Source organism: Olea europaea, chromosome 10 (assembly GCF_002742605.1).
Source record: "Olea europaea var. sylvestris chromosome 10, O_europaea_v1, whole genome shotgun sequence".
NCBI lineage: Eukaryota > Viridiplantae > Streptophyta > Magnoliopsida > Lamiales > Oleaceae > Olea > Olea europaea.
The window spans coordinates 20,683,339-20,697,837 of record NC_036246.1 but is presented as its reverse complement, the minus strand read 5'-3'; positions in this window follow the sequence as shown (position 1 = coordinate 20,697,837).

Below are 14,499 nucleotides of genomic sequence, written 5' to 3'. Positions count from 1 at the left end.
TGGGCATCTCGATCCTCTCTTCTGCTAGAATTTTGACCTCTCAGTGAAAGGTTCAAATAAGAAAAAGCTTCTTGCCTAGGTTCTCTGTGAAGTCAATCCCATGATCTTTTAATATGTTTATAGGATATATACTTAATTACTCAATGAATTGCCAATCACATTTTTCACTGTTAGTATAAGTTCAAAAAATAATTGGTTAGTTACAATGTGTAGTGGAACGTGTTTTCCAATGTAGCACACCATTGAGGAAACATACATTTACTTTTCTGATGCTTCCCCAGAAAATATTTTAATAGTTTTACTTCTTGTAGCATAATCCATTAATTCAATCAAATAAAGCATTTAAGATGGTAATAACTATACAATCATTAAAAACCCTACTAAAGCACTCTTTTGCCAGGTCAATCAATTCCTTAACACTCTATCAGTCATGCACCAAACTTCTACCTATCTTAGATCTACTCGATTATTGATGTAACAGGTGAAGCTGCTAGTAGAATAACATGTGCAAAAAGAAATCATAAATAAATAAACTATTTAACAATTTAAATGCTTTCTTATTATTCTTTTTACCGCTTTATTCATTTGAAGATGGTCTCTTTTTGCCAGATTGATAACACGCATGGATAGAATTTGATTTTACTGCTATATTCTCCATGCTCATTCACGTCGGTATGTGTGGAAATTACTTCTAAGACAATTGAAAGATTTGTGTCAACATCTTCAACATACATATCTTATCTTCATTGTGGCTTCAGTAAGTTTTTTATACCTTATAGAAAATGAGATTTGAAACCACTTTGCCTAGCCAATATTTCTAAGACTGGTGAGGCGCGCATGGACCCTATCTTCTCCAATGATGAAATCTTGCAACAGCCCTATTGCCACCCTCCCTCTGGCCTCACACCACCCAACATGGCCCCACGGCCCAAAAAAGCCCCAACTCACAGTGGCACTAGTGACAAACTCTAGCATCGTCGCCCATTCCAATGGGACCTACACTTGTACTTTAACATTTGATCAAAGAATTTGGTGGTATATTTTTTTAAAGTGTCGATAGTGAAACAGTACTTTGTTGTTGATTTAGTTGGAAGTATTAAAATGATATTTTAGGTATTACATTATTGCTAAAAGAGCCACAAGATACAAAAAATGTTTTTAATCGTACTTTAAGCATTACTACTATTATTTATGCTAATATGTCAGAAAAAAGTGATTTAAGGTGGTATGTATTATTCAAAAACTTTAAAAAAGAGCGATATGTATAATATTTTAGAAGAGAGGAAGTCTTTTGTGTGTATCCTTTTGTTGCTGGTCTTTAACCCTTCCTCTACCATATTAGCTTTAGGCTCCACTGGATGACTCCCAATCTTGTCATATTTTTTACCATCCTTTTCAATCCTTAAACGCATAATCAATTCTTCGAAATTCATCTTTTTTGCTTTTGTGCTTAAGCTAATAGGAAGCGTTTCAATAATTGTCATTGTTTAAAATGACTCTCTAAATGACATGTTGCCATTTTGGATATCGTGGAAGATAACTTGCAACTTTATTACAATTTTGGAGTCTACCATCCTGTAATTTAAGAATTTACCAACAATGAATATCTTCGAACTAACGTCCTCCATTTTGTATTTTTCTCAAGTGATTCATATAGGGCCTTGTTGCGAAATAGATCTTCAATTCGTGAAATCCGTGCTCAGTATAACAATCCCAACCTTATCAAACACACCCAACCAATGGCTCCAATCTACAACTATTTTTACTTTGGTTGCTCAACTCAGTGTATTCACGAAGAACTCAATAGGGTGGCTGCAATATGTAACCAAAAAGAGAGGAAGACAAGTTTCAACTCGAAGGAAGAAAAACACAAGAAAGTCGGCTGCATCCTTTTTATAATTGCGCACACAAATGGCTAACAAAGATAAAAGGAGAATACGGCTGCCCTCTTTCTTCTCACTACCACACACTATCACACCACTCACAGAGCAAAATGAGTATGCAACAGATCTCAACCCACTATGCATGCAAACACATTACACAAAGTAATAAGATCACTTTAATTCATGTAATTACCCACATCAAACGTATTGAAAGTGTAACATATCAACATTGCAATAAAACTAAGTAATCACACACGTACATAAAGAATTACACACAAATGTGCATACAGTAGCCTCGCTAGAGTCACCACTCGACCCTATGATGACATTCACCTCACCTCTCTCATTAACTTTCCTTTTATTATCATTTTTAGGACAATTTATTTTACTATATCCAAAATTTACCACAATTAAAACACATCTTACTTTTCACACTTACCTTAGACCTACAATTCCATCAATACCAAATAATGACCATAAGCAAAGTATAGACAAAATTCACACAGAATGATCAAAATAAACATTCCTAAGATCACATGCAATTCTAATAATGTAAAAAAGATTGGCAACAAATTCACAAAGAATTTAAGGCAAATAATTCCTAGGTCTTGTAATAGCCAATGGTTACCCCTTCACGGTAACTCCAAACCTTACGTCACCCCACACGATAACTTCTAATGCGAAAAATAAATAATTACCCTACACAATGGTTTTAACTGTAATAATAAAAGTCAAAAAACACAATACTGAGCGGACCACGTCTAAAGGTCCGTAAATATCAAGATATGCGAATTCACCACTTTAGAATTGTCACTATTTGCCTTAAACCTTCCAGTAATCGCAATAACACAAACGACACCTGAACGTCCAAGGGAAAAATCGTCCAACTTTCACTATATTGCCCAAAACTGAAATTCGACAATACCGCAAGGTCCGTATCACCACCATCAACATTCTATCTTTTGAAGTTGTTGCCTGAAACCACCGAACGCGTCCTCACGCCCTTTGCCGACATCCCCCACATCGTCGACCATTTGCCACTCCACCTGCTTTGTCTCTACCTGTACAGTCTACTGGTGGTGTCCGTTTATCCAAACTCCTTTTGGTTTAGCTAGAAAATGCAAAAAAAATCCAGCTAGTTTTGGAAAAATCTGGACAACTTTCTGCTTCGATTTTTGTATCGATTTTAGGCCACTTCTAGCCAATTTTTCACCCCAGAAAACATAGATTTCTCAACAACATAAGTTCCGATACCATTTGTTTCAGAAATCTCTTGAGAAATCTTGATTTCGGGCTCAAAACATAACCAAACGAACACCAATCTACCAGCTCGACCCAACAACCCTTAATACCTTTTGTTGCTTCAAGTTCCCTCAAACCTCACAAAGAGGAATTGATGGTGGTGGTACTTACAGGAGTAGAAAAAAGAATAAGCAACAATAGTCGAAAACTCTTCTCCCTTTCTCCCCCAAGCCGGTTGCCTCCCTTTCTTCCTTTCTCTCATTTTCTCTCTTACACACAACGCATGCACACCATCTAAAATGGTTACAGTGATAGAGGATATATAGATTGGATATTAGGTCACCTAATTGGGCCAACAATAAGGTAAATGGGCTGCTTGAAAAACCAAAGAAACTTAATAACAATTGGGCCAAGACTCACACATCCATCAACAGCAAATCCTAGGTCATCCAAAAGTATCAGTCATATTTGAGTTCGAGCCAAGTCTATGGTTTCAATATATTATTCGTCAACTATTTTAAATCATCATCCAAATTTATTGGATATTAAAACCCAATAGGGCCTACACAGATTTAATTTGCATTATATACACCACGTAGCGAAAAGAACAGTTAATATTTATAAATGAACTGAAGGAGAAAAATATATATTTCTTCCATAGATAAAAAGAGTACATGCATAGGTTTGAATACAAAAAACTACATGAAAATAGCTAACTCATCAAACTTTGTTAGCAATATTTATCTTTGGATCTCTCAATCTTTCTGTTCTAATTTATTCACGTATTTTAACAATTTCCCCCAAGTTGGAGCATAAATATTGATTGTACCCAACTTGCATACATGTGATTATAAAGAACTTTTTCCAAGAGCCTTTTGTGAATTTATCAACTACATGTGTCTGAGACATCTTGAACCTTGTAACTATCTGACCAAGTTTAATCTTATCTGGAACTACATGGCAGTTCATCTCAATTTGTTTGGTCCTTTCATGAAAAACTGGATCAGCTATGTGTAAGACTGCTTTGTTGTCATAGAACATGTTTTTCGTTGTGTTGATCAGTACCCCGACTTCTATGAATAAAAGTCTGACCGAAGTCTATTTACATGTTACTACTGCCATGGCTCGATATTTCACCTTCGCATAAGACCTTGAAACAGTAGTTTGTTTCTTTTATTTTCCAGGAAACCAGTGAACCACCGATGTAAATGCAATACCCTATTACCAACCTTCTTGTAGTTGGACATCCATCCCAGTCAGCATCATCGTATACAGTTAATTCAAAATTATTTTGAGATGGAAATAGCAAACCTTGTTCGAGCTAGCCTTTCAGATACTTGAATACTTTTATTGCTACTTTAAGGTAAGGTTTTCTAGGCTGTCCCATGAATTGACTCGATAAATAAACTGAATATTGAATATCTAGCCTAGATATCGTGAGATATATAGGCTTCCTGACAACTTTCTGTATATTGATGGACTCTTGAGTAACTCTTTCGGAGGTTTCAACTTTAGATTTTGTTCCAATGGAATAGCAACTATTGCAACTCCTTGCGTTCTTGATTCATCAAGGAAATCCATTGTATATTTTCTCTTCGAAATACATTTTCCCGACTTTTATTGTGCTACTTCGATCCCAAAAGATCTATTTGCTCAAATCTTTAAGCTTGGAGTGTTGGCTGAGAAAGTGTTTTAGTGCTTTGATATCTCATCTATTATTTCCAATTATTATCATGTCATTTACATAAATTAAAACTGCAGTAAATGGCTGATCCTCGGGCTTAACAAACACTATTAATCAACATTCAATTGTATAAACCCTACTTTGTAAATAGCACTTGAAAATTTACGGTACCAAATTCTAGAAGCTTATTTTAAGTCATAAAGTGATTTGTTTAGTCGACAAAATAGCTGTCGGTTCTTTTCTGTCAACTTAAAATAGACGGTGGTCTCATATAAACCTCTTTAAAGAGGTCTCCACAAAAAAAAAAAACACACACACACACACACATTTTGTACATTAAGCTGATAGAATGTTTGGTTCTTTGCGACAGCAATTTTAAAAAAGGCATCATACAGTGACAAGTTTTGCAACAGGTGAAAAGATTTAGGTATAATCAAGGCCTTTAACCTATGTCTATCCCTTGGCTATTAAATGGACTTTGTACCTCGTTCAATATAAAGTACAAATCGCAAGTGCACGGATCTCGTTGAAGTAATAATGTAGACTTTTTGAATTCGAGTTTTCGATCCCTCAATGAATGTTTACTTTCGATTATACAACTTTCTCAAGTGAAATTAAATCTAAATGATTGGTTTAACCTACTATAACTAAACGTCGATTAAAATCAAACAATCAATTGATCACCCAAGGCTAGGGATGTAAATGGATTGGATCTACCCATGTTCAATCCGATCTGATAAGAATAATTTATGGATTCTATCCGATAATTTAACGGATATTTAATTGTTAAATTCATATCCAATTTGCTATATTATCAATATCCGATCTGAAATTGAAAAAAATTAGGAAGATAAAAACAACGTTGAAATTAACTTATTCTTTAGGCCATATTTTAGACCAATAAAGCCAAAATTATTAAAAATTCAAGCAATGGCATGTCCCCTATTTATAACTTATCCCTTTAGCATTTTGTTTTATTTTTTATTTTTTATATTTTTTTTGTGGGAACCGATATGGGATAGCTTATGACTTTTTGAAAAGCAAAGGAAAACTCCCTACAAGCACTTAATGGTACATAAATGGATAGATTTTCTCTTCTTCTTTTTTTCCATTTTTTATGTTTTGAATTTGATGGCTTTTCTCATTCTAACCCTACAAGAACCTAAGGTATTTACTCCTTGGTCTAAAATGTACAATATTATCTCGAATGATGTACAAATCACTTAACATAAACATGCCCAATTCATGAATAGCATGAAAATCAATACCAAATAACATCAAAATAAGTATATTAACATCAAAGAGCAAGTATTGAAACTAATCAAGGTAGGTTAAGTTTCCATCATATATCACAACACAAATATGTAGACCACATTATACAAATGATAAAAAGGAGAATATTGTATTCTATACAGAAGCTTCCCCCATTTTCACTTTAAAACCTAGAAAAACTCTCCCATAATTAGCAACAAAGGACCCTGATTTTCGAAAATTGAACAAAACAAACCCTAAAATTTAAGATGACGCCTAGGCGCTGTAAGGTGGCGCCTTTCTACCCAAAAAATCAATTGCTGGCTAGTTTCATTTTACATCTAAGTCTTCCAAATAATCACATGATAGGTCCCTCAAATTTGCTCTTGTACAATTTGATCATCAAATTTTGATTTTCATTTCAATCGCCCTCCATAAATTGTATCTGAGGTCCTTCATCTTTTGAACTTGTTTACTTTGGTTATCAAAGTCATTTTTTTGTTTGCTTTTGGTTCTTTTTCTCTCCCTTCATTTTGTTCTCTTTCCTTCATATGATTTTTACCTATAAAAGCATAAATTACACGATTGTAAGTAGAAATCTACTCATTTAATCAATAATTATTTTAGTTTAAATATTAAATAAGTGTGCAAAAACCCACTTATTATGCCTCTCAATGCTTCCCTTAAAGTTGTACATTATTCTATCCACCATTTACTTCCGATGGCCTTCTAGCTAGTAGGTATAGACACATATGTCTAAGTATTGTTAGCTTCCAATGCTTGAATTTCTTGCCATGTTACCTCTTCTACTTAGGTTACCTACGGCTTGGTCATAGCTTTCAACTTCTATTAGATGAATATTTGAGATGATAACTTATCATATGAAGGATAATGAGCAAGAGGATATTGTGTACCATGTTTGCAACCTGGTTTCGAAGTTGATGGATTAGGTGAGGCTGCAATATAGTGGGATGAGGGCAATGAAAATCTTCAAGCATGATAGAAGGCTAGCAAATTCTAGTTGACCGTTAGAGGATGACTGGTTGGATAGGTAATTGTAGGGTCTCTGGTAAAGTGGTAATAGGAATAGGTGATGTCGTGAAAATCCCTCGAGAAATCTTGATTCCGAGCACAGAAAACAACCAAACGAACACCACCTGACCTACGCTCAACCCAAAACTCCCACACTCGGTTTCCACAAGTTTCACTCCACAAAGGAGACTCTAATTGTGGTGGTATGCAATATTACAAAAGGGGAAAAAAAGGAAGACATACAAAAGGGGAGAAGAAGGAAGACACCAATAACTCAAACAAAGCTCTCAATTGCAATGAACCGACTGCCTCTCTATCTTTTTTTCTCTATTGCACTACACACACAAAACGGCTGGGATGAGATGGATATATAATAGATTCTTTTAGGTTAACAAATGGGCCAAAGGGTAATTGGGCCAACAATCCAAACCACAAATAACCAAGTAATTAGACTATTAATAAAGTGGAAATTACATAATACCAGACATTAAAAATTCTACATTCCAAAATCAGACGTAAAGTTTTACTATTCAAAAATCAGAAAACCCTAATTTTTTCACTTATTCTCTCTCTCTCTTCATTTTTCTCTCTAATAAATCAATTAATCCCAAATAATTCATTCTCTCTCTCGTTTCCCCATTTTTATTTTTTCTCCGGCGACCGATCAATCACTTCAGCGACACCGTGACGACGAAGTCATCACAGTGGAGTGAGTGTCACCTCCAGCAGCCTTTCCTCAGTTTCCATTCTTCTCTCGTTCTCCACCATCATTCGTTCGGGAACCACCCTCATTGGCGGCGACAAGGCAACAGTCGTTCGTTGAGTCTTCCTCATCCGGTTGCTAATGTAGATGGCGAGGTACTGCGAGCAGCAAGACAGTAACGGCGAGTGCTGTTGTACAAATCTGTAGCAGTGCCTCTGCTGGTGGTGGTGGCTAGTAGTGTCAGATCTACTACTGGTGGTGATTGATGGTTCATCTGACAGTGAGGTGCGATGGTGGGTGTCAAATCTGGGGTAGTGGCCGGTGGTGATTTGTGATATTATCCTAATTAATAATTCAAAAATTAAACTTTCAGATTTGTGACTTCGATTCCAGATTTGTGATTTTGATTTCTTGCTTTCTGTAATTCATTTATTTCTTTATCGCGATGCATTTGTGTTGGGTTGGGGGTGAGTTTGCATTTTGTTGCAGGGCTATGTTGATTGTGGTTGTGGCAGGGTTATGGTTCACGCAGTGGTGAGTGAAGGTGCTAGCGGTGGTCACAGGTGATTTTGAGGTGGATTTTGTGGTAGTTTTTTGAGGTGGTTTGGTAGTGGTGACGGTGGTGGTCACGTGTGCAGTGTCACATGTGTTGGTGCTGCAGTGATCCGTTAAGGTTGTTGCAAAGTCCAAGTCTGGTTGTATGATGACATTATTTTGGTTGATTTTTGTGTTTGTGTGTTGTGTGGTTGTCGTGGTTGGCAATGTGGTGGTATTTTTTGATGACGATGGTGGCAACGGTCTGTGACCAACCATCTATTTATTCATGACCAACTAATTAATTGTAACCTAAATATTCGATAATTTGTGATTGAAAATAATTTGTGATCAATTAATTTGAAAATTTATGACATACAAATAAACCGTGACTTGATTTGTGACCGATGAAATTAATCGTGACCAATTAATTTGATAATTTGCAATGAATAAATGAGCCGTTACCAGTAAAAGTTGATTCCGTGACCAATGAATAATCTGTGATCTATAAAAAAAAAATATTCGCGACCCAAAAATAATATGCGACCTATGAAATTTTTTATTTGTGATCGAAAAAATGTTGTAACCAATAAATTGATAAGTTGTGATTAAAAATTAATCGTGACCAATTAATCTAATAATTTGAAACGAATATATGAGTTGTGGCCAATTGAAGTTTTGATTTTGTGACTAATGAATAATTTGTGACCTATAAAAAAATTTATTCGTGATCGAAAAATAATATGTGACCTATAAAATTTTTGATTTGTGACCAAAAAATAAGTTGTTACTAGTAAATTGATAAATTGTGACTAGAAATTAATCTGTGACTAATTAATTTTTTGATTTGTGACCGATAAACAAACTGTGACCTTCAAAATTTTCGAATTGTGATCGTAAAATAATTTGTGACATATAATTTTTGATTTGTGACGAAAAAATAATAAATTAGTAATTAAATTGTTAATTCGTGACCAAATTGTATAAATCCGTGACCTAAATATATTAAATTAATAAAATAATTAAATCATAAATAAATTTAAATAAAAAGATCTGATTTTTGAATTTTGAAACTTATTTCTTAATTTTGAAATATATCATACTTAATTTCTCACTTATGAAATTTTCCCATTAATATATCACCACCAATGCAAAGCAACAACTTGGACCATCCAAAAGTGTTGGTTCTTTACGAGTTAAGCCAAGTTTATGGTTCGAAAAAATTTCAGTCAACTGTTTTAAATTTTCGCCCGAATTTATTGGATATCAAAATCTAACAAATCTCCACCTTAATACCCAATCAATCTGCAAGTAATCAAAACATAAAGTTAATAATTGCATAATCAAGATAACTAAAAAAATTTGATTCACAGACCTTATCTTATCGTATGTTTCCAACCTAAAACACATGCCTATTTTGTGTACTCACCTGGGCTAAGGTCAAGAACACTCAAGTAAAAGTAGATATTTACGATAATTAATCAAGAGCAAATGAACATTCAATGACAATATAATATAGGATAACACAAATAGGTCTTTAAAAAAAATCACGTTCATATAGAACAACAGATTAACATCAAGTTAATCAAACAAATGGTCAACACATGTGCAATAGATGCATAAATGACTTCCACAAAAAGATTTATCCACACTTATCCTATCACATTCTGTGTTGCTCATACCTTAAAAACACATATCTCCTCTCATCGCCCACTATGCTCACTAGATGACCACTTAACTTATGTCTAACTAGTAAATCACAATAGATTCAAGTCCACGGGATAATCCTTTATTACCACATCACTTCTCCCAACCTACATGGATAATGGATCTTCATCTAACAAAAGTAATAGAAATGCATTTCTCACACTCCACTTGTTCAGGGTCTCTTCACAAATAAATGATTCCAATATTTAATCACCTCTACACTCGTGATCCAAATGGTATACTTCACAACCCCAAGCATATTACCAATGCTCCTTCAGGCATCTATATTCCACATCATCAATAGACATCCTCACACTTAGTGCATCACAAACCCCCCCATGGCAAATCAATACCTTTAGCGACAACAAAGGTTAGGGCTTAATTTAAATTGACCCACACTCCACAAGGTTACTCTAACACCAAAACTCAATAAATCACAAAGAATTGGTGAAGGTGGCACTCACAAAGAAAATAAAAGAAAGAGTTTGAGTACTTTAAAACACTCACAAAATAGGCTCACAAAGAGGAAGAAGATAACCCACATATAGCTACCCCATACAATCTCACAAACCACACAAAGCTCACAAAAATAAAGGAGAAAATGACTGCCACATCTTTCTTCTCACTAATACACTCTCTCACCACTCACAGAGCAAAATGAGTACTCCACAAATCTCAATCCACCATGCATGCAAACACATTACACAAAATAATAAGATCACTCTAATTCATGTAATTACATACATCAAACAAATTGAAAGTATAATATATCAACATAATGAAATTAAGTAATCACACATATGTAGAAAGGATTACACACAAATGCATATGCAGTAATTAAATTTACTCTTAATAAACATCACTAAGGTCATCACTCGACCCTATAGCCAAATTCGCCTCACCTTTCTTATTATCTTTTATTTTATTAACATTCCTAGGACAATTTATTTCACTATGTCCAAATGTACCACAGTTAAAGCATATCTTATTTTTCGCACTTGCCTAAATACCTACACATGCCACCAATACTAAATAATGACACAAGTAAAAGTACCAACATAATTCATAGAGAATAGTCAAACAAATTTTTCTAAAGTCACATATAATTCTAACAGTATAGGAAAGATTGGTAACAAATTTACAAAGAATTTGAAGCAAATAATTAACAAGTAATTTCTAGGTCTAGCAACATGCAACGTTTACCCCTTCATAGGGTAACCCTAAGTCTAACGTCACCCCATATGATAACTTCTAATGTGGAAACATAATTATTATTCTACACAATAGTTTTAACTGTAATAATAAAAGATAAAGAACAGGATATTGAGTGGACCACATCTGAAGGTCTGTAAATACTGAAAGCTTCTAGTAGCCGCGACAACACAAAACGGCACCCAAATATCCAAGGGCAAAATCGTCCAACTTTCATCGTATAGCTCAAAACTAAAATTCGACAACACGTAGAGTCCGTCTTATTGTCGACAACATTCTGCCTATTGAAGCCATCATCGGAATCAGATGGACGTACCCTCACGCGTGACATCAGCATACCCATGAAACAATGTCACCATACACGTGCCTCTCGCTGTACAGCCTACCAGTGGTATCTGTTTCTCCAATCGATCTCTGGTTTGGCTGAAAATCAAATTTACAAGTTTGGCAGTTTTGCAAGAAAATTGGATAGCTTTCTGCTTCGATTTCCAAATCAATTTTGGCCCACTTTCAGCCTTTTTTTTCTATCCCCAACAGATTCCTCAACAACACAGACTCTGATACCATTTGTCGCAGAAATCCTTCGAGAAATCTTGATTTCAGGCTCAGAAAACAATCAAACGAACACCACCCGACCTTGGCTCGACCAAAACTCCGACACTCGATTTCCACAAGTTTCACTCCACAAAGAAGACTCTAATGGTGATGGTATGCAATATCAAAAAGGTGGAGAAGAAGATACCAATAACTCTAGCAAAGCTCTCAATTGCAATGAACCGGCTGCTTTTCTATCTTTTCTTCTCTCTATTGCACTACGCACACACAAAATGGGTTGGAAGAGATGGCTATATAATGGATTAATTTAGGTTAACAAATGGGCCAAAGGATAATTTGGCTAACAATCCAATCCACAAATAACCAAGTAATAGGGCTATTAACACATCACTACCAATACAAAGCCACAACTTGGGTCATCCAAAAGTGTTGGTCATTTTCTAGTCAAGCCAAATTTATGGTGTCAATAAATTATCCGTTAATTATTTTAAATCATCACACAAATTTATTGGGTATCGAAACCCAACAGGTGATGTGAACAACTCATCATGTTAGGAATCATTTGGTGAAGCTATTTCTGGAATTGGTAAAATTGGAGTATTGTCTTCGGTGGAAGAAAAAATGGTGCCATATGCAAAATGTTTTTTGTGAACAATGACATGACAACTGGTAAAAATCTTATTATTTTCTAGATTCATCACTTGTATGCTTTTTGACCAAGAGGATAACCCAAAAAAGGCATTTCTTAGCTTTAGAGTCAAGTTTGTGAGCAGGAACCATGGTGATTTTTCAAAATATTGGATATTTTGACAAGCAATCAGATGAATACAAAATAGCAAAACAAGACAAACAAATTAAGAAAAAGAGAAGGAAAGCATATTTACAGTTGTCATCTAAGTCATAACAAAAACAAGTAAAAACCTATAAATGAGTATAGGAAGGGATGCATTTGTAAAGTAGTTCATAAGGTGTCCTTTTGGCAAGAAGAGGAGTGGGCAAACTATCAATTAGATATAATGGTGTCCTCCCAAAAATGCAAATGTAAACTTGCTTTAAATCTTAAAGGTCTAGCGGTAGTTAAAATGTGCCTTATTTTCGTTCAACTACGCCATTTTTTTGGAGTTATAATGTAACTATGTTCAATCAAAATCCCATGTTCATGAAGGAATGGAAGCATGCAAGTAAATTTCTTGTCGTTTTCTATTCTAATTCTTTTGATTTTGGTATTGAATTGATTATAAACAAAGGAACAAAAAAGATTTGATAATACTGTTCACGAAATATTGATTTTGATTTAAACCTGCAAGTACGGTTTGTAACAAGTAATAAAGTGGAAGATTGAGTTTGAATGTCATCCCACAGATGGCCTTAGGTGAGAACATAATCCATTTTCCTTTCACCCATGTTTGATGCAAATGTTCGGAGCTAGGAGTGTTTATTTCATTGTTGAAATTTGCATAAAAACTACCTGACTAAGCCTTCATAGATTGGGGGTGGTCGCTCTACTACTTTTTCCCATCCACAAACTTGGACCAAAGTAACTAGCTCAAACCTGGAAAAATCATCTAACTTAACTGGTCTCCATGGAAGTAACGTTCAATAGCTAATTATGTTTGAGTACCGGGCTGCAGTATCCGAAGTTAGAAATTTATGTACACCCCCTTTGGGCTCTCTAGTCTACGTAGTACCTAATGTGGAACCGATCTTCTTCTTTCCTTTTGATGTTCATTTAGGCGGCATCCTGCAAAAGTGCAAATTTTGCATATTAGACCACAAAATATAAACGGATAACGAAGAGACATGAAAAAGCATATGCAAGGCACAACCCCCCAAACTTGGTTCAAGGTGCATGTGTACAGTGTTGGCATGCTGAATGAATAATTTATGTCTCAAAATAGAGTTCATGCCACGAAAATGTAATCACTAGCAAAACTTGGCTCAAAATGCGCTTTGTTTAATTTGGACCCATGACCAACCAATCGGACATAGTCGAGAAAAGTTGAAATCTTTCCTAGCGATCTCCAAGCATATGAAAGTATTCATAAGATTCTAGCTCATATCCGAAATTCAAGTCAATTGGGCTTCGGTTAAGTTGGGAAATTAAGGGGTGAAGTGGGTGACGTGAGATAGCCATGACTTAGCTGTTGTTGGGCCTACTTGTGTCCAATGTGAGTGTTAGGTGTTTTCCAACTCAATTTCTATAAGATTTTGTCACAACACGCATTCAAATCAAATATCATGCACATCAAATGCAAGATTCACAAAAATGCATAAAACGTTTCACTTAGACATTTCATCAAACATGTTGTGTGCATAATGTTTTCCTTCTATTTTGATGTTGCATATGTATAACTTCAAAACCATTTATCACAATATACTCAAAAGCCAACATACCATAACATATCCATACTCCAACACATATCCAAGAGAAATCAAGATTTTTCTCTTGCATAATTGAAAAATTAGGGCTCGAAATGTTACCTTGCAGTGTATAAATTGGAGTGCAAATAGGAGATAATCAATGCCAAGTCTATGGGGATAGATTCTTGAAGATTTGAATCCCGATTGTGTGCTTTGATTATGGATTGTGTGTGTGTACTATGAAAGGAAGGTATGCGTGTGATTTGTGTCTGAGGCCGTGTGTTATGTTTGTATCGTGTGTGTGCGTGAATTGTGTTTGTGTTGTGTGTGTTGTG